This window comes from Crocodylus siamensis, chromosome 10 (genome assembly GCF_052110815.1).
Source record: "Crocodylus siamensis isolate JL-2025a chromosome 10, ASM5211081v1, whole genome shotgun sequence".
NCBI lineage: Eukaryota > Metazoa > Chordata > Crocodylia > Crocodylidae > Crocodylus > Crocodylus siamensis.
The window spans coordinates 34274546-34300833 of record NC_143404.1 but is presented as its reverse complement, the minus strand read 5'-3'; the positions used below and the strand labels follow the sequence as shown (position 1 = coordinate 34300833).

The following is a 26288-nucleotide window of genomic DNA, read 5'->3' as shown; positions in this document are numbered from 1 at the left end:
AAGGCTGGGGTGCACCCGTCACTCCATATAGAACAAGGGACAGGATTAACATAGCACCGTGTCCAAGGGGACAAAAGGGCAGCCTCCTTTATAAAATTGAGACAACATCAAAGACGTGGCGGGTGAGAAAGAGGGTGCTGAATCGCCTACTTGGCACGGTGGGGGGCATTAGGGAGATCACGGCTGCTCCTAGGTCCCCACACCGTGACAATTAACCACAAATAATAAGGATCTGGATTTTAGTCAACTACAAAAAACCTCCATTAGAGCAATGTTGGTGTATTTCAGAATTGCCCTTCTAGAATGTCTCCCCCGGCAAGCTGCGGAAAATCAAGAAACAAGGAGCTAAGACACAGGCCCACACGGCCTTAATTCTGCCCTGTTGCAGATGGTCCTTGCCCACAGGAATTATCTCACTGCCTTCACTAGGCTATGTGTAAATGTAGTAATGGAGGGATCAGCTGGAGCAGCTTGATAGAGCTGTGATTGTGCTCTGATGTGATCCAGGAAGTCATGTCCTTTTAGGGGTGAGTAAGCACCTTTTTCTTTGATCCCACACACGGAGGTCAGGCAAAGGTAGCTTGAGAGATGCAGTGAGCCTGGTTTCAGCATAGTAGGATGCAGGTGTGGTTTAGTGGAGTAGAGGCACTTCCTGCAAGAGACATGGTGGGTGGTTGGGTGTTCTTAATGATGGTAAGTAAAAGTGCAGTGTCAGGTGGCACCATGTGCCTGCAGGTGATGGAGCTGTTAAATTTTCCAGGTGCGATGTTCCTTCCATGGAGGAGGCAGAGTGTGGGACTACAGAGTGTGTTTTGGCAGCTCCTGTTCAATACAACTCAAAGGCAAAGTGTTTGTTACATGCATATTGATGCAGTTCTCAAAGGAGGCAGTTAGGGTTGCACTGGCTTCTGCCTTAGCGCTTTGTCTTCTCGTTTTCAGAAGTGGGGATTTGCTGAACTCGGTGTTCTAGAAGATCACAGGACTCCTGCAAATAACAAGTTCTTTTGTAAAGGAACCATTTTCTGAAGAGAAAGGGAAATGTTACCTGTGGGAGTCAGTGATCACTGATCAGGTGGATTTATCCCCTTCCCTGCCAGCTTCAGCTAGCTTGCAATGGTGCTGCATACATGACCCTATATTTTCTGCTTTTCAGAGGCTTACACTTGGCTCATCTTCAGAATTCTATGACTATATTGGTGCAAGGCCTCCCCAAATCTCCATTCACCTAGGGACAGGGGCAGAGGCCTAACCAGAGGGGCAGGACTCTAAGCATTAGACTTATTACCAAAGTGTAGTGACTCCCTTTGTTTCCTGACCAGGGATGTGGGTATCATGCCCTAGTGGGGTAAATATAAGGTGACTGAAGCCCTTGGGGGCCATCATTTGGTTACTCAAGTGGACATAAAAGGATTTTGCAGAATCTATCAACTTGTTCTGGGGGAGAGAGGAGCTGTGTCTCTGTTCAATTGCTCCCAGGTTTGGAGTACTGGACCTGTTCAGCACCCCCATGAAACATTCAAGGTTTCAAGGAAATCTGATTAAGCAAATGGATTTTAGGGAATGTGGGACAATTGACTTTGACACAGAAAGGGAGCTGCCAGGGAGAGGTAAATAGTAGGGCTGTGTGAAGCTTCGGTAGACAATTCGATATGGAGGAGATTCAGCCCGATTTGGTGGCCAAAACTCTGAATCCAAATTGGATTGGGAGACTCATTAAGAGGTCCGAATTGAATCGGAAGCCTCTGAATCACTTTTGGAGAGATTTGGGGCCGATTCGGAGATTCAGCCATAGACTATACAGGTTTCCCTTGCATAAAGCAAACCCACTTTATAATGTAACAAATAGGGATAGGCTCCCAAAACAGTGAGGGAGGGAGAGAGTGAGACTGGGACTAGGGAAGGGTGCCATTGCCAGGGCTGCATTGTACTCCACTTGTCCCCCACCCCCGTGCCTGGGCTCTGCCTGTCCTCACTCACCCCAGCTCCTGGGCTGTGCCATGCTGTGGTGCAGGCAGCTAGTATTGACTGCTCCCGGGGCTGCAGCAGCAGGGGCTGGGGGGAGGGGCAGCAAGCGGAGCCCCGGGCAGTGGCACAGCTTGTCCGTGCTCACCCTAGCTGCCTCTGCAGTGGCCCCGGGAGTGACCGGCGCCAGCTGCAATAAGAACTGTCAGTGGGTGCAGGTGGGGCGCACTTCTTGCTGCTCGATGCCCCCCAGGAGGGCTGTGATCTGGGGGGGTCTGTGTTGGGTGTATGCCCCTGGATCTGGATGTGGGATGACAGCAGGCTGCTGCTGCAGTCTGACTCTTCCTGGCACTTGTTGCTTGGAGCAGCAGCCTACTGTCATCCTGCATCCAGATCTGGGGGCATGCACCCCTGTGAAGAGCCCAACACAGTCCCCCAGCCTGCAGCCCTCCTGGGGGGGGCACAGAGCAGCAAGAGGTGTGCCCTGCCTTCCGCATCCAGTGACAGTTCTCGTTGCAGCTGGTGTCAGTTGCTCCCAGGGCCACTGCAGAAGGGGCTAGTGTAGCTGTACCACATCCTGCACCATCCAGGGCTCCACTTGCTGCCACTCCCCCCAATCCCTGCTGCTGTAGCCTGAGAAGCAGCTGACACCAGCTAACTGCACCATGGCACAGCGCAGACCAGAAGCTGAGGTGAGTGGGGACAGGCAGAACCCAAGCGCAGAGGAACAGGCGGAGCACGGTGCAGCCCTGGGAACAGCACTGCCCCTTCCCTAGTCCCAGCCTTACTCCCTCCCTCACCACCTGGGAACATTTCCCTATCTGTTAGGGATGTCTGAAGCTTTAGTGGCCAATTTGGTGTCTGAATCTCCGAATCCAAAAAAGCCGAATCAAATCATCAAATTGAATCGCTGTCCCTCGAATTGGCCGAATCTGAATCGAATGCTTGCTGCTGTGCACAGGCCTAGTGAAGTGGCCTTCTAATCTCAGGGTAGTGATCTCAGCGGAATGAGAACATGTTCTCACAGGAGATATCCTCACATGAGAGGGGTAGGGAGAAGGGGTTTAACCCAGCCAGAGAAACCAGGACTCTCCACAACCTGGCTCAAAGGAGGGGAAGGCAAGGTTCAGGACTCAGACACCTCCAGAGGGACAGAGCCCCAAGATGCCAGCACATGTGAGAGAGGAACGTGGGGGGCTGATGCATACCCCCCCTCTCTGATCCCATCCCCTTTCCTGATTCCCATTCCTCTCTCACCTATTTCTGTCCTACTAAGTTAATCTCTTCTTCCCTGTCACCCATACCCATTAGTCTTCAAGACCCCAGAGCCTTTCTCCCTCTTCACCCCACCTATCCCAGAAGGCATCAGTAGGCATCTTTGGATTTCCATTTGGGAATCATTTGTGTGTCTTCTGGAGCTGCAGCTCTATTTGGATTACATTTCCCCACAATAAAAGTAATAGCTACTTGACAGAGGCATTTTATATAGGAACTTTCCTTCCTCTCTCCTTAAGTGCCTGCCAAGAACTAGATTCAAACTCAGGCAAGCTAGAACATGGGTCTGATTCAATGGCTATTGTACAGCCCCTTGAGCTAACTCTGGCAAGCTAAAGAGCCTTTTGTCTCCTCTGTGTGCTTACATAGTGGAACCTGTTTGGTATGAGATTTTGGCTTCTTTGAGACCGAGGAGCCCAGCTATTTTTGATTGCTGTTTATAATGTAACCTCCCCAGAGGGGTAGTGGGTGCCAAGCACTAGGTAGGGTAAATGTTGGGTGACTGAGACTGGATCAGTGTGATCAGATACCTGAGCCAAAAAGGAAGTAAAATCTATCAACCTTAGGAAAAGCAAGTCTCTTTTCTAGTAGGGGGGCTGTGTCTAGGATCCCCTTTGCTCAAACCAGTGCTACATTTGGAACTGCCCTACACTGCCCCTGGAAGGCAGTTCACATTTCTAGGAAATGTGAATGAGTGTGGATTTCAGAGCACTGAGAGGAGCCATCCTTTAAGCAGAAAAGGCATCTTAACCTTAATTATAGTAAACCTGCTGTTCCTCTCCTGTGTTTCCCAGGCTTAAAACAAGCAGCTGCAGAAACAGTGCTCTCTAGCATGGTGCCATGTCAGTGTCTGAGTACTGAATCAGACCAGGCAGCTCTGTGACCTATTCCCAGCGCTCCCTCTTCTTGTCCCTGCAGATGTTCTTTACAGGGCTCCCATCTCTCTTCACACTTGTCCACCCTTAGCTTGTAAAAACTGCTAGGCTCCCAACACAAGCTGACAAGGCTACAGGCAAGTGCATATTTCTTGTGGGCTGTTTCTTCCACTAGAGCAGGGTATGAGGGCTTTTGCTACACTCTTCCCTTCCTCTCACTTGGTCAATCCCTGGCTCCAGTCTGAGGAAATGGAAACTTCTCTGTAAGCTATACACACATACATGCATCCTGTGACAGAGGGCTGAAATCCCTGAGCAGCCCTGAGTCCCAAGGGCATGCTGTCCCACTGGAGCACTCCCAGAGAAATGCAGCAGCCGTACAGCAGAGCTATTCCACACACCATGGCATGTTACAGCTTGGATCTGCAGAGCTAGAGGGTGCTGCTGCTGCTCTCATTCAGGCAGCAACAGTCCTGCAGCAGGCCAGCAATAATGGCAGATGGATCCAGCAGGATTCATTAAGAGAATTCATCTGATTAATTAAAAGATGATTTTATTTGGGAACAAAGAAGAGGTTATCAATATCATTTGCTTTTGGAAACAAATACCTAATTAAATACGGTTTGACTGCATCTCCATTTAATGTCAGGCCCTGACTAGTAGAATTTATCATATGAAATGAAAATTAACCCTGTCAGGCCATTTCCTGTACCACAGAGCAGCATATAGCCATACTGGCTCTTCCAAAGAGGCATGGTTTAAAGAGGCTGTTTGCTGCTCTCAAGAAAGATGGGAGAGTGCCTTGTTCCTGAACAATTGAACTATGCTTATCTACCTAATGGTGCATAGCACTCACATGTAGCCTCAAAGGTTTAACATCCCCCTGCCATTCACATACCAACTGGGACTACAGACCTGGAACTAGAGCCCGTGGGCCCTTGTCCTCTATAACATGGTACTGTCCCAGAGCAGGGGCTGTGCAAGGTGGAATCTTGTGGGTGAGCTGAGACCTGTGGATGCTCTCCTTAGCATAGGAGACCTGGGTTGGTTTTTGTTGTTTTTTTAACTTGGTGTGCTGCAGTGAACAGATTTAAATCCATTCCTTATTTCCTCTCAGCTGCTTCTCATCCAAGATCTCTTTATATGCATCTTACTGAAGCTGTGTTTTCTGCAGCTCTGGCAGCTCTTGGGTTGGATGTTCCTCATGCTGTTTTCTGGGAGCTGCTGCTACCTCTCTGCTGGAGACAAAGGGTCCTTGCCCTTATACTAGCAAAGAGGCAGGGCTTGGGTATAACAAACCCAAAAGGAATTCCTTAGCAAGTAGGTCTGTGCGATGCTTCAGTTGCCAATTTGATTCGGAGGACATTTGGGCCAATTCAGCTGCCGAATCTCTGAATCCAAATCAAATCGAGAGACCCATTAATAGGTCCAAATCGAATCCAAAGCCTCCAAATCGATTTAGAAATTTGGATCAGCCAGGGAGAGCAGGCACAGCTGGGTGGCTGCATGTTCTCCTGCAGCTCCTCCAGCTGTGCCTGCCTCTGCTTGGGCTGGGGGAGGCATGGGAGAAGCCCCATCCCCCACCTGGCCCAGCCTCCTGGCATGTTTGTTTGTTTGTTTGTTTGTTTGTTAAGAACCACACTGCATCTCCACAATGCAACAGCTGCCATGCCTGCCAAGTGTGTGTGTGTGTGTGGGGGGGGGGGGGGGCAGCAATCCCTGCTGCCCTACACTGGGCGGGGAGGCTCTGCCATGCTCCCCCAGAGGCTCTGATCACTGCTGCTACAGCTGATGAGTGCGGGGCTTTTTTTGTTTGTTTGTTTTTTTTGTTTTAAGTGCTGGGAGGCTGGGGCTGGGTGGGACAGCTGTGGGGGTTTCTTCCATGGCTCCCCCCACCCAGGGAGAGGTAGGCAGAGCTGGAGGGAGAACCTGCAGTCGCTCTGCTGTGCCTGCCTCTCCCCAGCCGATCCGAATTGCCAAATCAGCACTAAATCTCCAAACCTGATTTGGCCGAATCAAATCGCTGTCCTCTGAATCGGCCAAATCCGAGTTGAATATTTCCCTATTCGCACAGGCCTGTTAGCAAGGATTGCAGCACACAGCTCCAGCACAGCTCCCTGGCTCTCTAGCACATATTGCATTGCTCGGTCTGAGCAGGCTGGTGGCCTGAGACCTGGCCCAGATTGAGCAGACATAGCTCTAGCTGTGGACTATAATCTCCTGAACAAAACCCCATGCAGCACAGTGTGTCTTCTGTGTGCTTTACTGCAGTGTATCGCCTTGTGCCTTTAAATTCTAAGCTGTTTGGCTCAGGGATAGACTACTTGACTGGCATATTACCACCTTTGCAGCACTATATAAATTATCATAAACTTCATGCTTTGTGACATAAAATGTTCACCAGCTGCAGTCGGGAAGAAAACCTTCCCTCCCCTCTTAGGTATAATGATGAACAAGCAGTCAGAATACAATGGACTTGCACATCCCTCTAAAACATTGGACCCTGGCCTGTGTAAGAAAGGATGTTGCAGCTGAAACAGTTTTGGCCTAGCAGGTCTTCTGGGCTTTTGTTACAGGGACTACATGCTGGCTTCTGGAAAGGGGTGATTTATATTATTTGCTGTGGGCCATATTGAAAGCCTGTTGGTATAATATAGCTTCAGACAGCACGTTGCTCAGGCAGTGCTTTGTTACAAGGTACTGAGAAAACACTGCCTAGTATCTGGTAACCATTTATCATTAATATTTGACATTGTAAAAATTTGCCCAGTGAACAGAAACAGAAGGTAGGTACTCTACGTCTGCAATAAATATCTCCAGGTAATAAGCAACTTGGTTACTTGCTTGTTTTGTAATAGAAAGCAGGTAGTAAACACTCTGCTGGGTAACCTAAAAGCATCCAGTTTTGAGTGATAAGAGGTGGAGGATGATTTAAAGTCCTTTTTTGTTGGGAATAGCTGTTTCTACATGGCCCCTTTCTTGGCATCTGGCTCGCCCATAATTGACAGCTTTCTACTCCCCTTGTTACCCCATGATGGGAATTATTTCACTAACTGCAATTAACATTTCATGTAAAATTGTGAGCATTTGCTATGTGTTGGGGATATTTCTTTGGTCTAGAGTTGGGCCAGTTTCATTGCACAAAGACCTCTAAGTCCACAAAAGGGAGATGGCAAGAGAGGTGAGTCTCACAAATGAGCAAGCTGTTTATAACTCTCAGCTTGCCACTGTGATGAGAAAGTATGGATGTGGGGGACCTGTGCACTTAGCGGAACTTAACAGCTATCCTTTCGTGGTGTTCACACTGAAATACTGAGGAGATTTCAAATGTAGAGATTTTTCTATATGAGTTGGCATTATCTTGAGTATGAGCAGAAAAGCAGGTGGGAGGCATTACGGGTATGCTGCCAGCAGACTTGCCTGGAGTATATGTTAATATGATGCATACAAGCGCTGTTGTAATAAGTATGCTGCAAGTTGTGGGGAAAATATCTTGTAACTCATGGGGCTGACCCTGCAGTTCCAAAATGGTGAATCGCACCCATGAACTATAGAGAAGAACTGTCCAGGTGGAGCAATGTGCTGATTTACCTTTGTGCCCCACTGCTGGCAAGGTCTTGCTCTTGATAAAGTGTCATTGACTGAGACAGTTCTTTGGAAGGGTGCTGGACTGATGACCCTAGAGACTGGAGTGCTGCATCCATAAGACTCTGAGAGCAGTAAGCCACAACAAGAAAAGCTTCTGTTTATTCTGCAAAGCTACAGCTGACCTAGAGGGGCCTCCTGCAGATCTTTGGTTAAGTGAACCTGTGTCTCTACTGGAATGGTACCAAGGAGAGTACAAAGAGCCCATGAAGTGGAGAAAGCTCATAATGGTCATTCAAGGGACCTGCACCACTGGATTGCTTGCTAGCAGTGCTTCTTTAGTTGAAGGGGAAATGAAAGAGAATTGGATGGTATTTCTTGAGGAGTTTTTTGTAACGGCTTGTAGCCGCCGGGCCTCAACCAGTTGCTCTCGTGCTGCTCTCGCTCAGGTGATTTGATGTTACGTGCCTTACGCCTCTGTCTGAGTTGGTGACTTCCATCCGAGTCTTTAACCCCATGCTTGTCTGCCACGACTTGTTGACCTCAGTGTCCAGGGCTGTTCATTGAGCATGCTTGTAGACCCAAGGTTCCTCCTGGTGGTTGGTTACTCACAGGGCTCTGCAACTCCTACACCCCAGCCTCACGCCTGGTCGGCATCTTGCTCCTGGGACCTTGGACCGGGTCCTACTCAGGCCGCAACACTATCTAGCCTACATGCAGGTCCGCTACCCTCAGATACCCTTGGAGCTCGGGGAAGAACAAAATTTAAAAAAAAAAAAAATGGAAAGAAAGAAGCTCAAACACAAAACCAGGCGCGCTGCCCCTTTAACTACCCCTCTCCCTTTCCGCGCTTCAACAGGACACTGGCTGCCCCATCCCTTTAGGCAATCAGTTCCCTGCCTATTCTGAGGCACCTCCTGGTCCAGTGGCGATGTTCTCTCCAGCTGCAACCCTTCCTGGATTCCCCGCAGTCCCTCTCTCCTGGGGCAGATTTCTTCAGGTGTTCCTCCTGTCGTTCTTGCAAGGCGATCTTGGCATCCCTCTGTCGCCTTATCTGTAGCATCACCAAGACGTTCCTCTTCTTCCTTCTTGCTTCTGTCCCAGCCGTTCCTGCTCCTCTGGTTCTGTGTATCAGCTTGTCTTTGCTGGGCATCTGTGGCTGTGTTCTCTCCCCCGCTGCCGGCTCCGCAGTGTGCACCGCCATTTTTATCCATGCTGGCCGGCATTCAGCGCTGACGTCACTGGCCGGCCTCAGCTGGATAAACAGGCAGCTGACGAGCCGCGTGGGTTCTGCCTTCCACCCCTCGCATGCTGCCTCCCAAGTCGCCAGTGAGTACTCTTTCGTGCCTCGCGTCCCAGGACAGGGCTTTTTCTTATGATGGAGGTAAGGGTTCGTCCTGTGTAGCTGTTAAAACAGGCTTCCCTGTGCTGAGTAATTCCAGATGGTAGGAGATGCCAGCTTTTTTCAATGGGTTTATAGTTTCTGGGAACAATCCTTTCAACACAGCAGGCTGTGAGGGAGACCTTCATAGGCATGTCCACACATGCAGGCACGTGCACTGGCAGCAGCTCAAATAGAAGTGGCACAAATTTGTGCCAGAGATTTTTGCCTCAGCACATGTGCCTGAACATGCACTTTGGTGTGGGGTAAGTTGTGCCACTTGGGCCAAAATGACTCTACCCAGATCCTCCTGGATCTTCAGCCAGGGGGAGTTAGAGGCTGGAGCCAGTACATGTGCAAGCGGCTCAGGGCTACTTGGCCTCACAGGTTTTGAGGCCCATCCAGTTGTGACAGATGGATTGCTGAAGCAGCACAACCAGGAGCAGCCCCTGCACCCTCTACCCACTGCAGAAGTCTGGCAGTTGGGGGCTGGTGCCTGACTGTGACTTTCTGCGTGCCTGCGACAGCACTGCCCCTTGGACTTGTGACCCCATGGCTGTACACCTGCCAGACCTGGATGGGGACTGCAAGGCCACTTAGGCTGTGGTATGGGCACTTCAGAAGAGCACTGCACTGCTGGGCCAGCTGCCAGTAGCCCATGGCTGCACAGTTGGCCATCATGCAGCACTGCTGTCATGTCTTCTTGTGCCCCTGCTCTGCCATCTGGGCAACTGTCACCCAGATGTGCTCCTTGCGGTGACCCATTTTGCACTGTCACAGCATGTCCTCTTGGCCCCAAATAGCCAAGAGGTCAGTCACCTTGTCTACCCTCCAGCTGGATCCCCAGTGCTGGTGCTGGACAGACTCCTTTGCCCAGGTCTTGTCAGTTGTCTCACCAGCAGAGATCCTGGTGTTCCCTGTTTAAAATTTTGTAAAATCTTTGATAAGAACCCCAAATTCTCTCATTAAAATAACCAAAATCTATGTTCTTTCACTATTAAAATAAAATGCCACTATATAGAGAGAGACAATGTTTTATTGATATATTTACAAGTTTAAAGCCATTTGGAAGCCTACCAGAGCCTCTATCATCATAAAATATCTATACACTTTGGTTTTTACTTTTGGTTTTTCTGTCATAGAAAAATCAGAGCTACCCCTGCCCACTTTGTTCACCAGGATGTATGGTGCTGAGCAGCACTGATATGCCAGTGCCCTTCCCTTGCCCCTCACTCTCAACCCAGAGCCTCCCTCCTCCTGCCCAGTCCCCTCACGCCTGACCAGCCCCTGCCTATCCCCACTAGCTTCCTTCCAGTACCAGGACATGAGTCCAGCTGTAACTGTCCCACCTGCTGCTGTGTGGATTTGAGTAGTACCAGCCCTTGCTGTTCTGCTCCCTGACCCACGTTGTTCCTGGGAAGCCCTTGATTTGGGTATCAGGGACTGAGCTGGGCCTTTTTCTCTCAGGCCAGCTTCCCCCTGTACAGGCTGCTCTAGGGGGAGAGGGGACTCTAAGCCTGGCTCTGGAGGTCTCTCCTACTGACAGCACTCCCCCATCCCCAACCCCCATCTCTCTCTCACACACCCCTGCTGCCACCTCCACCCCCTCCACCCACCAGCCCATCACACCCCCCCAAGTGATTTCTGGGACCAGGAGCCCTCCAGGCTGGGCCAGTATGTCCCAGCACTGGTGTGGGCATGGAGCCAGGGCTGCAGTGTGGCAGTTGCCCCCGTAGCCGCAGCTCCGCCAGCAGATCCCATCCCATCCCATGTGGGCATGCAGCGTGTGGGATTTGTGGAGGGGATGTGAGGTCGGGGGGAGGGGTATAGGGGGGAGTTTGTGGGTGAGTTTAGGGATGGTGGGGGTGAGGGGGAGCATGGGACTGGGCATGCAGGATGTGACATTGGGAGGTGTCACAGAGCACCTCAGTGCTCTGCACCTATAAAGAGTTACAGGTGCTGGTTGCTGGAGCAACCACAGCTGGTCAGCTGACCAGAAGGGGGCAGGGCCTGACCTATATATAAATCCAGGCTGAGGCCAGGTAGGCAGTTCCCAGCTAGCAGCCATAGGGGTGAGAACTCTGCCGGAGCAATGAGAAGGGAGAGGCCAGGATACTTGAGCAGTTGCTATGGGTGAGAGAGGGAGAAACCCTGCCATGGACTTGAGTCGGTTTATAGCCGCGTGGTTTGAATTTATGTTGTGGCCAAGAGGCTAGAGTTTCTGTTTACTGGTTAAAACCGGAGGACCAGGTAAGGCTATTAGGGGTTGGAGAAGGCCTCACAGGGGCTCCATGGTAGTGTGGGGACCCCGGTACCAGAGAGGGCACAACATTCACTGACCCCAGCCCTGAGAAGGGGCACAGAGGATTGGGGGCCAGGTAAGGCCGAGGCTGCCTGAGCCCCACAAGAAATTTTAAGACCCGAGGAGGGGATTTGAGGGTCAGGCACAGCTATGGCTACCTGAGCCCCACTTGCGAGAAGCCCCAGAGCGGGCAGTGCGAGACAAGCCAGGGAGCGCCCGTGGGGCGTGGAACAGGAAATTGACCAAACAACGTCTGGTACATCTGCAAGGCTTGGGGTGTGGTACAAGGGTGGTTGGAGCCACGCATAGCCCATAAAGCTGCTGTGCACCAAGTCAATCAATACCTAACAGGGGCCAGGATAAACCAGAGCACCATGTCCAAGGGGACAAAAGGCAGCCTCCCTTATAAAATACATAACATCAAAGACGTGATGGGCAAAAACGAGGGTGCTTTATCGCGAACTTGGCATGGTAGGGGCGTTAGGAGAGATCACGGCTGCTCCTAGGACCCCGCGCCGTGATGGGGGGGAAGAGGTGTGGGGTGTTGGGGGGTTTGTGGGTGGGTGTAGGGTTTGTGGGGGTATGGGGCTTGTGCAGGAGTTTGGGCTTTGTCGCTGGGTTTCCTGGTATCAAATTTAGAGCCCATGGTGCAAATATGCAGTGTAGGGAACCATTTTTTGTTCCCAGCATGCCTCTTGTGGCATCTCAAACTGCTTTGAAAAGCCGCAAGAGGCACATGTGCACTCGTCTGGCATACCCCCTGAGGCAAAGGACCTCTTTTCCCCTCTCTAAAATCTGCCCACTGCCTCCCTTCCCTTAGAGAGGTCTGTGGAGTTGATGACCACACTGTAGCATCTCTCTATACACAGCCTAGTCTGGTGCAGACACACTCACTATATCATATTGCTCCAGGGTCCAGAGACTGCATTTCTCCAGGCTGCTTCCCTCTCATCCTGCCAGACCCCTCAGTGCTGCAGCAGGAAGGTGAGATTGTCCCTAATGGATGAACAACCTGTCAAGCTGAAACTGAAAGACCCAGGAATGATCAAAATCAGGAGTTTCAGGTTGGTCACAGGCTCCTCCTGTATCATTTGGCCCTTCTATCAGAGGCCCCAGGCTGCATAGCTACTTCCTCTGCAGTCACTCAGATGCCAGAACTCAGCATAGATACCCTTATAGTTAAGGCCAGCTTTTGTTCATGCTATATTTACTTTATCGCAGGTTTTTGCAGGAGTAATCCCTTCCACTGCAGGAGTGAGGTCTGGCCTATGTTCTGCAGGAGGTCAGACTAGATGATTATAATGGTCCCTTCTGGCCTTACAATTGAATACTGCTTTTAAAACACAGAGAAGAAGAGGCTACAGGGAGCCAGGCATTTTCACACTTATTCTTCTCACAATTGCCCAGACTACTCCTGCTGACAGATAGCTTTCTTGTAGCAGTTTCAGAATTGTAATACAATGTCCCTTTTCCAACTGCAGAGTCTCTTCTGAAGAGGCTTAGCCAATGAGGGGAAGTTTGAAATGGATCAGATCTATGGCTGGTTTGATGCTCTGTTTTGTTAAACAGGATGTCTAGTTCAGACCCTCCAGTCTATCAGCCAATTCCAGAGCAGCTGGGGAGGTATGTGTTCGGTTGATGGGTGTGTGTGTGTTAATATCACTTTCAGGCTGAAGAGCTCTTAATTAAAGCTGGAGGCACCCCATGCTTATACATCCTGACCCTTTCTTTGTTGCTTTTCTTGTTACGCTCCATCTCCAGCCCCAGACTGCCTGTGTTCCACCAGCTTCATCTCTGCTCAACTCAGTGGGCCAAGTGATAAGTGAGGTGATAAGTAAGAGAACAAAATGACATATTATGACATACTGGTAAATAGGAGGGAGTCCAGGTCAGTATAGCATACACATTGCAGGGGGCTGGTATAAACTGACTTGCACACACTTATGCTTCCTCTAGATCTTAGTTTTTGAGTCACCTCTGAATTTGGCCCTTTTGTGCTTTTGGTTCCTGAGCCAATAAGAGCTGGTGGTATTGGAGGAACCTGGCCTAGTGCCACAGGTATGTCCACACTGCAGTCACAGAAGTATAAACAAGCCCACACTGTGTTAGACAGCTTCTGGCACCTGATCTTGCTAGTTTAGAGGAAGCTTAGATATCTTTACAGACCCACAGGTGTCTGCTGCACATTTAAATCCCTAGACAAAGAAATAGTGTTTTTTGCCCTCTGATACCAGATGCCAGGAGGCATTGACACACTGAACAAATGATTCATCTGGAGTCTCCTGGCACCCCTACAGGATGCAAGGAGGTTCGACTCCTGTGGGAGCACCGGCTAGGAGCTTTGTGGAGGCAAAATGCTCTGCCTCTAAGTGGGGGTGGAATCATTTGCATTGTAAAGGTGGGCCTGGGCTGAAAGACCTTAAACTTCCAGGGTGTCCGAGTCTAGTTGTGAGCCCTGCAAGCAGCCCTTGTCCTTCTTACGAGTCGGAGCACTGTCCCTAACCTGAGAAATCCAGAACTAGATCTGAATGAAAGAACTCACTCCCATTGATACTCAAGAATAATTTACCTAGGGATGTGCAGCTGTCCCAACCTGAGACCGGTCTTCTCCCTCTCTCAGAAGAACTTTAAGAGTCCATTCGCCTTCTGCTGCTGGGAACTCCAGATTCCAGATCCACCAGTGGAAGAAAATTGGGCCCTTTCTCCCCTGAAGAAATTTGTTTGATGTGATGTAGGGGCATTTACTGGAATTCCCTGCAGATTTCTATTGTCTCTGGTAATAGGATAGAGAGCCCTTTGCCTCTTGGACACAGGTAGGAATGTGACCCCAGGCTAATCTGGGGTGGTCATTATAATGTAGTGACTGTCTGGGACATGTGTGAAATGACTTAGTGGGCTGCAGTCCAATTCTCAATGGAGGGACCACCACATCACAGAAGGTCACTCCCCTTTTCACTAAAAGCATTGCCTTATAGATTTAATAGATTTTCATAAATTTTTAGGGTTGCAAGGGACCTCAGTAGGTCATTAAGTCTTGTTTGGTGCCAGGCTGACTAGTCTGTGGGGTGGATCTCCACTTGTGTCCAAATGCCCCTCATTCAGTACAGCATTCAGCCAGGTCTGATTAATCTCGCATGTGTCCGGTGCACCAGGTAGAACCAGGGATGTTTTTCTTGGGGACTGGGTCAATGTTTTTTTCCCAAAGTCCAAACCAGATATCTGGGAAGCTGCTTTTTCCAGTGCAAGGATGTGTGGTTACTTGTGGGAACAGAGACCCTGAAAATGCTGACTTGGCTGTATTTGATTCCATCCTTATAACTTGTCCTTTATTTCCAGCATTTGTTGTAGTAAAAACTTTATACCTCTTCACATCGAAATTATGCATCTACCAGGTCCCTCTCCTCTTGTTACAATACTTTATTTTCTCCTCTCTTTTTGTAAATCACTTGGGTGCTGTTTCACAGGAAATCTGCTTGAAATTGACCACCTTTGCTTTCTTTATCAAAAATTGATAAAAATTGGATATCAAATTAAAAAAAACAAGGGAATTCCTGTTATTCCATGTGAATATATATATATCTCACTAACTGATTCACTGTGATGAATAATATCATAATAATCCCATAATGAAATGCTGGAATTACCCAACATTATCAGATTGTAGAAATAGGCCAGAGACTGCAGTCGTAGCAACATCATTTTTGCAGCTACAGAGAATGAGTGAGTAAGCAGCCCTGCTGTCATGGGCACTAAATAACACTAGATTTGGTAGCATTTGCTTTAGCGTTTCAGTATGCTGGGTGGACCAGGCACTGGGTCAGAAGCCTAGGGGGTGGGTTGTAGTTCTGTGGGGCAGTGGAGTAGCACCTGAGCCTTTTTGCTGCATCTTAGCTCCACTAGTGCGTAGTTCTCCCTCATCCCCTGCATTTGTCCCCAGCACAGCGTGTTCTGTAACGTAGGGATGAATTACTTGTGGTGCAGATGCCCGCTGCCATTCCATCCTGTCTCTTGGACTACTCTGCCTACAGGATGATGAGAACCAGTCTCACTGGGTCCTGAAACTTTCTGTTGCCTTGCAAAGCTGGACCTGGAGCTGCTAACTTAGCCTGCTGCAAGGGATTTAGGGTCAGCATGCAATTGTCAGCCCCAAGCTGCTCTACCTTGCCAGCTGGAGGCAGGGTGAGGATTCTTTGAAATACCAAGACCTTGATCAGCATTAGCAGAGCATTTTTGAGAGGTTGCCTGAGCCCAGGGCTGAGCAGTGAGCTTCTCAAGGTATAGGCATCAGCTTCAGCTACAACCTCATTGCACTGGTACCATAACAATAAGCCCTCACATTGAGGTCTAAGCTAAACATGGTGTGTCCTATATGTGCAAGTAAGTGGAAATAAATTTAGTGCACTTTAAGCTAATAAGCATTAAGCAGTTTTTGGCAGGTATCTATGTGTGTAGGGACTTGGGATTAAAGTTAATGCACTTGGTACTAAAGTTAGGGTGCCCAGGGACCATGGTAAGTCAGCCAGGCAGGCCTGGGCACTGGCAGCTGCTGGCTGAGCCCCCCACCCCCCCAGGGTTGGCCAGACCAGTCCGCTGGCAGCCCTGACACATGCCCCTATGGCCACTGGGAGGAGCTCCAGCCTCTGGCTACATGGCTGCCAGCACTTGGCAGCCATGTTGAAGTAAGACCCAACAGCCAGTACTTGGCAGCCATCTAGGAAGCTCTGATACCTAGTCAGCCCCTTCCCTGCTCAGGAGCCATGTGACCAGTGCAGGGGCAGCATGCAGCAGTTTTCTCCCTGACCACCCTGCCTCCCTGCACCAGGGCTGCACCTGCCCCTGCAAGTGGGATCCAGCACCCTACTCCTCCAACCCAGCCCCTGCCCATGACAAGTAGTGCCCTGCACTGCTGCTGGCATGGTACTGGTCCTGCTGACTCCAGCAGCCTCCTCCCTCCTTCCCCTGCCATCCAGATCCCAGGAGAGCTGTGCACCCACCAGTTTGGGCCAGAGCACTAGCTGTGGGAGGCCCTGCCTGACTCCACTCATCCTGCACTCCCTACTCCAGCCTGCCTACCTCCTCTGTCTCCCACACCCCACTACACCCTGCCCAATCCAGCACCACTCGCAGGACACACTCATGGGTGAAACAAAGAATCTTTACTGCCATCACAACCCCCATCCCCATTCCTCTTCCCCCAACAAACAGTGCCCCTTTACCACCCTCCGCACCCACCAACAATAAAAAACCCACTATACACAGAGGCAAACTATATACGTATTGAAAACTATTTACAGTATTTTGGCTTTTCAAGCCCAGAGTGGGGGGCCATGGGGGCAGAGCTCTGGCACAGATGCCTAGTGCCCCAGCCCCTGGATGTTCCCCCACAGGTCTAGGAGCTGTGGTGACCCCTGCATGTGGCAGCCTTGTGCAGGGCCAGGTCTTCGGCTGCATAGTGCAGGGGAGAGCAGCAGGACTGGGCCCAGGCGGGTGGTAGCACATCTGGGGTGGAGGCTGAGCAAAGGTGTCTGGAGGGAGAAGGAGCCCTAGGACCTCCTCCCAGGCCCAGGAGGGGGCCTGCTTTGGGGTGGTGGGCGGGACAAAGGAGCCCTGTGGTGTTGTGAGCAGGGGCCGGACAGTAGGGGACATGTATGTGGCCACCAGGGCCAGGAAGGTTTCCATGGCCTGGTGGTCAGCGTCCCCTTGCTGCTGGAGCTGTTCCAGGCACTCTCACGCCAGGACTGCCATGCGGACTCAGTAGTCCCACTGCACCCCGTCTTGCGTCTCCACCCAGGCGACATCCTCCATCCACCAGGCCTGCTTCCGTGCCTGCTCCCGCACCTCCTTCTCCTCCACCATTGCCATCAGCTGCTGGAACAGGAGGCTCCAGTCCTCAGTTTGCTGCTGGTGAAGCTGGTGCATCCAGATGGCTCCAGCAGTGGGTAGTGGTGTTAGAAATATTATTAATAATGCATTTAATAAGTCTTGTTAAAACAGCGCAGCTGTCAGCCCTCCCTGGTGAAAAAACTGGGAGAGCTACTGAAAGCTCTTTGTATTAAGGTATCACTCCCTCTTTGTTTTGCAAAGTTACTATCTCTTTGTTACAGTAAAGCATATACTCCTCAGCTTTTCTCATGCAGATAAGAGTAGATTGCAGTTCTAGCCTTGAAGCAAGGAAAATTCAGACTCTTGTAACCTCAGATATTGTCTGCCCATGCGCAATAACCTAATACATATTAAGCCTATCCACCCCGCATACTTAAGTAGTTAATTATAATACACATGCGACGCATGATTTGACGTATTTACATACATGTTTGTATGAATCGGAAATGAGTTGTAAAAGTTCCTCCTTCTGCACACGTGGTCAGGAGAGAGGGGATAAAGCCAGCTGGGCAGTTTCCCTCGGGGGCAGCAGCAGAGTGTTTGATCTTTTGTCTCTCTCTCTGACCCTATTTGCAAATATATACCTTTTGTGTTGCTAATAGAGTGTGTCTGTGGCTAAAGGTTTTTTTCCGCCTCCCGAGAAACGAACCGCGATTTTTACATCAATAATTGGCACCCAACGTGGGGCTTCTCGAGGACTACCCCGGAATTCGGTGACGGAGCGCCTCCGGTACCACGGGTTGTGCGCACCGAGCCGACTTTGGACTCGCCCCTGGAATTTGAGGTTTAAGTCCGAATATCCGGGAAGTTAAAGGAAGTATCCCATGTAAATTCTGAGTTTCTGGAGAGGCAGACACACTTTGGAATTTGGATCGAGATCTCTGGGGTATCTGAGTGAGTACACGAATTCCCTTTGCCCAATCTGGTGTACGGATCTAAACAAAGGATGTGTAAGTTTGCTGAGAAATTCTAGGCTCAGCTCTCATTGTAAATCATCTGTTGTTGAGATCTTTTTGGTATTTGGTGTGCCTTGGGCGCATTTTTGTGGGCAAATGGGTACGAGTAGCTCTCGTGTAGAAAACAATATTGATACCCCTCTAAAAGTCTTATTACGTCATTTTAATAAATTTGCAAAGCCGGCCGATTATGGAATAAAAATGAAAAAAGGTGATTTAACTAAGTTTTGTCAACTCGAGTGGCCAACATTTGGGGTCCACTGGACCCCGAAAGGATCCTTTGTGCTAAAAGAAGTGATAGCTATCCATGAAATTGTTATGCAAAATGGGTATTGGAATCAGTTTCCTTATATTGATTGTTGGTTGTGGGTGGTTCAAAATCAGCCACCTTGGATTAAGAATTACTTAGTAAAGTCTCATGTGATGCCTGTTAAGAAAAAGACTCGGGGCGGGGGGGCGCCTGTACTTCCTGAGTCTAATGACGGGGGGGATTCTGAATTGGCTGAGTACCGGACCCGCGCTCCGGTTGCCCTGTCGGGTAGCGAAGATGAGTCAGATGCCTCCTCGGGGTCCAGTCCTTCTGCACCACTGCCCCCTCCCTTAGAGAGACCACCACCGACGTACCAATGCATACCTAATGAGTTAGAGCGTGAGCCTCAGCCAAGTGCCTCATCTGAATCAGGAAATAAGGGTTATTATTTGCGCAAGCCTGTAGAGTCACAGCCGGTGTTGAACTGTCCGATGCGAGAGGTTATTGGGGAAAGAGGCACTGCAACTTTTGTCTACACCCCAGCACTTCAGATATATTTAACTGGAAGAATCAGAGCCCCTCTTTTCGTGAAGACCCTGAAAAGATGAGGGACCTGTTCCGATCTATTGGGCAGACTCATCGACCCACTTGGGCTGATGTCCAGATGATGCTCCAGACCCTCCTAACCCCGGAGGAGAGGAGATTAGTGTTGGGGACAGCGGAACGTATTGCGGCAGCTAGAGTTGAGTCAGAAGGTGCTGCTAGTCGTACTCTGCGTGATACCTGCCCTGTAGAGGAGCCAAGATGGGATAATCATACTGCAGAGGGCAGAGAGCTAAGTGCACGGTATCTGGGAATTATAGTGGAAGCAATGGGAAAGGCAGTGCCTCGGGTTACCAATCTGTCTAAATTGTATGAGGTGAGACAAGGAAGAGAGGAGGATCCCTCAGCTTTCCTTGGGAGGCTGTATGAGGCGTTTCGCAGGTTTTCGGATCTGGATCCAGAAGCCCCAGATAACCAGCGTATGGTAAATCTTATGTTTATTGGTCAATCTGCTGCTGATATCCGTAAGAAGTTACAGAAAACTGAGGGAGGTGCTGGGAAACCGATTTCAGAGCTGGTGGAAATTGCATATAAGGTGTATGGGAATCGTGAGCAAGTGCAGGAGCGCAAGGAGGATAAAAAGGCTCAGCGACAGATGGCAGCCCTAGCAGCTGCTATAACTGGAGGGAACCCTGGAAAGGCTGGGATACAGAAGAGGAAGGGAGAAAGAGTGGGAGCAGATGTTTGTGCTTATTGCAAGGAGAAAGGACACTGGAAGAGGGAATGCCCGAAGTTGAAGGAGAAAAGAGAGGGGGAACCGAGAGGTCACCTCATGCGGGCAGAAGACAAGGGTGAGGATTCAGAATGAAGGGGACAGGGATCTAAGACCACTACCCTTCAGGTTGGAGCCCGAGAAGATCCCATGGTAACCATTAGGGTTGGTGACAAAAACTTTGAAGCCTTGGTGGATACTGGGGCTACATTTTCAATGATTCCAGAAAACCCCCCCTGTACAGGAACTAGTGAACAGCATGTACTTGTGGAAGGGATTGAGGGAATGCAGACCCGACTCCCTGTTTGTAAACCACTCCTCACCAAGGTGGGGGACCATTTGCTCGAGCACTCCTTTGTGTATTCTCCAAGTTGCCCGGTTGCACTCCTTGGGCGGGACTTACTCACAAAATTGCAAGCTGAGATCTTTTTCAGAGACGATCAGATGGTGGTCCAGCTACCTGTCAAGCAGAGCTCGAACTATCAGATGGCTCTCCTGGAGGACCGATGCCCTGCAGTAAGTCCAGAAGATCACATGATTGGAGTAGACCCCTCGGTATGGGCTGATGGAACCCCTGCGCGAGCTAAGTTCGTCTCCCCGGTAAGGATCGTACTCAAGGATGGGGAGGGGCCCGTTCGGGTAAAGCAGTACCCACTTAGCCGAGCGGCCAGAGCTGGACTCAAGCCGTTAATAGAGAAATACAAGAGGTACGGATGGCTAGTGGAAGGGTCCTCACCCTATAACACCCCCATCCTTGGAGTGCCGAAGGCAGATGGGGTCTCATACAGACTGGTCCAAGACCTACGAGCTGTAAATAAGAAGGTCCTTTCAGATCATCCTGTAGTCCCGAACCCTCACACGATCTTGACACAAGTACCGGGGGAAGCTAAGATATTTTCAGTGCTAGATTTGAAAGATGCTTTCTTCTCTATTCCCCTTCACCAAGAGAGTCAAAAATTGTTTGCTTTTGAATGGGAGGATCCAGATACTTTCCATAAAGCCCAACTTATGTGGACAGTTCTTCCACAAGGATTTATAGCAGCCCCCCATATTTTCGGACTTGCCCTTCAGAAGGACTTGGAGGAGTGGAAGGGATCACACCCCGCAGTGACTCTCCTCCAGTATGTGGATGACCTGCTAGTTGCAAGCCCAAACTTGCAGCTCTGCGAGAAAGCCACCAGGTCACTCCTAAACACTCTGGGGAAAAAAGGATATAAAGTCTCTAGAGAGAAAGCCCAAATATGTCAGCCTGAAGTCACATTTTTGGGATATAAGCTCTCAAAAGGAGTCAGAGCCCTGAGTGCAGATCGCATACAGGCGATTCAAGGTCTAACCCCACCTAAGTCACCCAAGGAGCTGCGGGCATTCCTAGGGCTAACTGGGTTCTGTCGACTATGGATACCAGATTACGGTGGGAAGGCTAGACCACTGTACGAATCCCTGACTAAGGAGAGTCTCACTAAATGGAAATGGAATAAAGAAATGCAGCATGCTTTTGATCTGCTGAAGGCAGCATTAACCCAGCCCCCTGCCTTAGCCATCCCAAACAGTAAAAAGCCATATCGACTGTATGTTCATGAGAATCGAGGGATTGCATCAGGGGTGCTGACACAGCCATCGGGCCCGACCTGGAGACCCGTGGGATATTATTCAAAGGTTCTAGATCCAGTTGCACTCGGGTGGCCAGCCTGTCTTCGGGCTGTGGCAGCCACAGCAGTGGTTGTTGAAGAAGCCCAGAAGATAGTCATGGGTGCGGATATGGAAATACTCACTCCTCATGGAGTTCCCCAGATCCTAGGGACTCAGGGAGGGAAATTTCTTAACCCCTCCAGACAATCACGGTATGAGATATTTTTGCTCTCTAATCCAGGACTTACTTTCAGACATACTACAGCCTTAAACCCTGCAACCTTGCTGCCGGAGCCAGGGCAACCGACGCATGACTGCCTTGAGGTCCTGAATCAGACCACGCAGGTGCGACCTGATCTTGCTGAGGACCCAATTGAAGACCCAGATGTTGAATACTTTGTGGACGGCTCCAGCTCTGTCATCGATGGAAAAAGACGAACAGGATGTGCAGTGGTAACCTTGGATAAGGTAGTATGGAGGGAGTCATTGCCGAGCTCATGGTCGGCACAGGCCGCGGAACTCACTGCGCTCACCCGAGCATTACAGCTGGGGACAGACCAACGGGTTAATATATACACTGACTCTCGCTATGCTTTTTCTACAGTCTATGCGCACGGACTATTGTGGAAAGAAAGGGGTTTCATTACTGCCTCTGGGAATAAGATTGCTAATGGCCCCCAGATTATCAAACTACTAGAGGCACTCCACCAGCCTAAAGAGGTAGCAGTCATTCATGTGCGGGCCCATGGGAAGGCTGCTGAGAAAAAGCATAAGCTTGGAAATGCAAAGGCTGATGCAGCAGCAAAGGAAGCTGCATTTATTGGGGGAGAAGCGGAAGAGGTATCCAAGCAGGCCATGTCCCATGCCATATGGCCATACGTTCAGGATTTAGTCCCACAGTATTCCCCTGAAGAAGATAAATTTGCACAGAAAGCTTGTGCAGAAAAGAACTCCCAGGGGTGGTGGATAGTACCAGGAGGGAAAGTCATGATACCCAGGCCATTGCTTCGGGAGGTGCTGCAACAGCTCCATGCAAGAACCCATATGGGAGGTTTGGCCATGGGTGATCTAGTGATCCGCCAAGCAGTAGCCCCAGGGCTATATGTAGAAGCTCAGCGCATTGCTACCAAGTGCATCACATGCCAGAAAGTAAATCCTCGAAGGAAACCCCCTGTGCCAATGGGAGGTAGACCCTGGGCAGCGTACCCTGGACAGGCATGGCAGATTGATTTTGCCGAGCTCCCACGGTCCGGACATCACGGGTTTTTACTTGTCATGGTAGACCAGCTCTCTGGTTGGGTCGAGGCTTGGCCCACCAGGACTGCCACTGCAGCTACAGTAGTGAAGTATTTATTACAGGAGATCATTCCCCGGTATTCCCTGCCTGAGTCCATCGAGTCGGATCAAGGACAACACTTTGTGGGAAAAGTGGTTCAAGAAGTCGCACAAGCTCTCAAGGTTACTTGGAAACTACACACACCATGGAGACCACAGAGTTCAGGACAAGTGGAACGCATGAATAGAACTTTAAAGACTTTGCTCACCAAAATCTGTATTGAAACATGCCTTAAGTGGCCTCAAGCATTGCCGCTAGCTCTTACTTGCATTCGAAACACTCCCCGACGGGGCCTCAAATTGACCCCATATGAAATTATGTTTGGCAAGCCGCCTCGAGTCTTACCTCCTGGGATGCGAGAAAATGTAACTTTTGAATTAGGTAATAGTGAGCTCCATATGTATGTTATTGCCTTGCAGTCTGTCTTGTTTTCTCTTCACAGGTATGCAGCCTCCTTTCAGCGTCTGCCTTTAGATGTACCGGTACATGACTTCTCCCCGGGAGACTGGGTCTTGGTGCAGCGGTGGAAAAAGGAGCCTTTGACTGAGAGATGGAGTGGCCCTTTCCAGATACTTCTAACAACCCACACCGCTGTAAAGATTACTGGCCATGATCGTTGGATACACCATACCCGTGTGAAGCGACATCCACGAGCATTAGAGGACATCAACTCCCGAGACGAACTCACTCCGGAAGCTGAGTTGTCTTCGGAACAAGAAGCCAGCAAGTGGAGCTGTGAACCTACTGGTGATCTCCAAGTGCGCCTGAGACGGCTTAATCAAAGCTCAGAAAATTAGACAAGAAAGTAAAAGGGAAAATATGGTGGGAATCTTAATGTGCCTTGTTGTTATCTGCATAATGAAAGGAGCAGAATTGAGCAGCCTTAACCGCTGGCTCACACCCTCGCTTTCCCAAATTGCTCCCCCAGGGACAAATTTGTATGTTGATATGATGGAAAGAATTGCAGGTACTTTTAATCTTACCAACTGCTGGGCCTGTGGGGGGCTCCAAGAGGCCAGAGAACAGTGGCCTTGGAGGGCTTTTCCTTTGGCCCCAAAATGGTTGGTCAGTGACAAGGCAGATGCTAAGAGTACTGGTCAAGAATGGGATGAAAACCACAGCTGGGATCTTTCCCAAGTGGCATTAGGAGAGTACTGTATTAGCAGTAATGGTACGGGGAGAAGTTTGGGACATAGTCAGTGTACATGGACATTGAAATGGGCCCAAATATGCACCAAGTATGCTGATCAATGGAATTCTGCCATTAGCATCCCAATCTCCCCGCAGATGCAACAGACCAAAAAGACAAGAATAGTACCTTTCGATTCTAACCCTACCAGATGTCAGGCATATGAAAAGGCCCGAGGTGAACGATTTACCTATGTCTGTAGTTGGAAATGGGTACACCCGAATGGCACGGTGGCAAAGTTTAATACATATTGGAGTGCCTTAAATGACACAAATGAAATAACCAAGTGCGAGTATAGGGATAAAGATGGCGTATGGAAATGTCAGTTTAAACGGAGTAATTATTACACTGACCCTTTAGGGCAGACGGGCAACAAATACTATCCCCTTCTTTTCCACAGCTGTGACCCCCTAGCCTTGGGAGGGGAAAACAGGGCCCTGAAAGGACATTATTGGATTTGTGGAAGGAAAGCCTATACGGTACTACCACGAGGGTGGACAGGAACCTGCTATGTTGGAGTAATTGTACCATCTTTCTTTTTGTTACCATCTGAGGTCGGAAATAAGCTGGGAGTCTCTTTGTATGATGATTGGAAAAGAGCCAAAAGAAGTATTGATGTAAGTTTGACACAGGGTGGCTCCCAAAAGTGGAAGGAGGATGAGTGGCCTCCTCAGAGGATTATTGAGTATTATGGACCAGCTACATGGGCTAATGATGGAAGTTGGGGTTACCGGACACCAATTTATATGCTAAATAGAATCATCCGGTTGCAGGCCGTCTTGGAAGTAATTACTAACCAGACTGCCACTGCTCTCGAGTTGCTGGCTCGACAAAGTTCCCAGATGAGGGAAGCCATATACCAAAATCGAATGGCTCTAGACTATTTACTCGCAGAGGATGGCGGAGTCTGTGGAAAGTTCAACCTTTCTAATTGTTGCCTCCAAATAGAGGACAATGGGAAAGCAGTCTTAGAGATTGCCAAAGAGATTAGGAAAATAGCCCATGTACCAATACAAACGTGGGAACCCACATGGAGTAAAGACTGGTGGTTTCAATTATTTGGAGGACCCTGGTGGAAAAAAGTAGGATTTGTGCTTTTGTGTGCTCTGACTGGTTTGATTTTTATCCCTTGCCTTATTCCTTGTCTCACTAGATTGATAACCACTACAGTAGAAGGAATGCAGGTCGCAGCAGTTCCTTTGAAAGCACAGACTGTAGCAAAAGTCATGGTCCTCAGAAAAATTCCTCGTAATTATCTTGATATGCCCAAATGAAGTAAAGATCAGAAGGCATCTTGAGGGGGGATATTGTTAGAAATATTATTAATAATGCATTTAATAAGTCTTGTTAAAACAGCGCAGCTGTCAGCCCTCCCTGGTGAAAAAACTGGGAGAGCTACTGAAAGCTCTTTGTATTAAGGTATCACTCCCTCTTTGTTTTGCAAAGTTACTATCTCTTTGTTACAGTAAAGCATATACTCCTCAGCTTTTCTCATGCAGATAAGAGTAGATTGCAGTTCTAGCCTTGAAGCAAGGAAAATTCAGACTCTTGTAACCTCAGATATTGTCTGCCCATGCGCAATAACCTAATACATATTAAGCCTATCCACCCCGCATACTTAAGTAGTTAATTATAATACACATGCGACGCATGATTTGACGTATTTACATACATGTTTGTATGAATCGGAAATGAGTTGTAAAAGTTCCTCCTTCTGCACACGTGGTCAGGAGAGAGGGGATAAAGCCAGCTGGGCAGTTTCCCTCGGGGGCAGCAGCAGAGTGTTTGATCTTTTGTCTCTCTCTCTGACCCTATTTGCAAATATATACCTTTTGTGTTGCTAATAGAGTGTGTCTGTGGCTGAAGGTTTTTTTCCGCCTCCCGAGAAACGAACCGCGATTTTTACATCAGTGGTGACCCAGAGGCAGGATCCCTGCTGGGGCTGGTGGGCTCTGTTCCACATCCAAATGTTGCCTCTGCAGGGGCAAGAGACAGAAGCCTTTTGTGAGAGTTTGCAACATTTTAGAGAAAATATCATCTGCATCAGGGGCCGTGGCCTCAGATCAGGAGTCAGCCCGAGGGTGCCCAGGGACCATGGTAAATCAGCCAGGCAGGCCTGGGCCCTGGCAGCTGTTGGCTGAGCGCCCCCCAGGGCTGGCCAGACCAGGCTGCTGGCAGCACCTGCTGCCATGGCTTCAGACCCTTCCCCAATACCTCTCTCCCTGCAAGCCAACCACTCTGCTATGCTGCTGCCTAGTCCACAGTGCCTGGGCTCAGGGCACATGGGGCTCCTGGACAATTGCGGCAAGGGGCTGGCCACACCCCTGCCCTCCCCACAGGGGACTCCTCT

The 26288-nt window shown here is 49.6% G+C and overlaps 1 long non-coding RNA gene across 1 annotated transcript in view; it reads left to right on the top strand.

Moving 5' to 3' along the window:
- Positions 1 to 25679, top strand: part of LOC149856403 (uncharacterized) — a 37455-nt gene extending 11776 nt beyond the window's left edge. Inside the window, exon 3 of the long non-coding RNA XR_016444457.1 lies at positions 23192 to 25679. This is a non-coding gene — a long non-coding RNA (uncharacterized LOC149856403). The remainder of the gene's footprint in view (positions 1 to 23191) is intronic.
- The last annotated feature ends 609 nt before the right edge of the window (positions 25680 to 26288 follow it).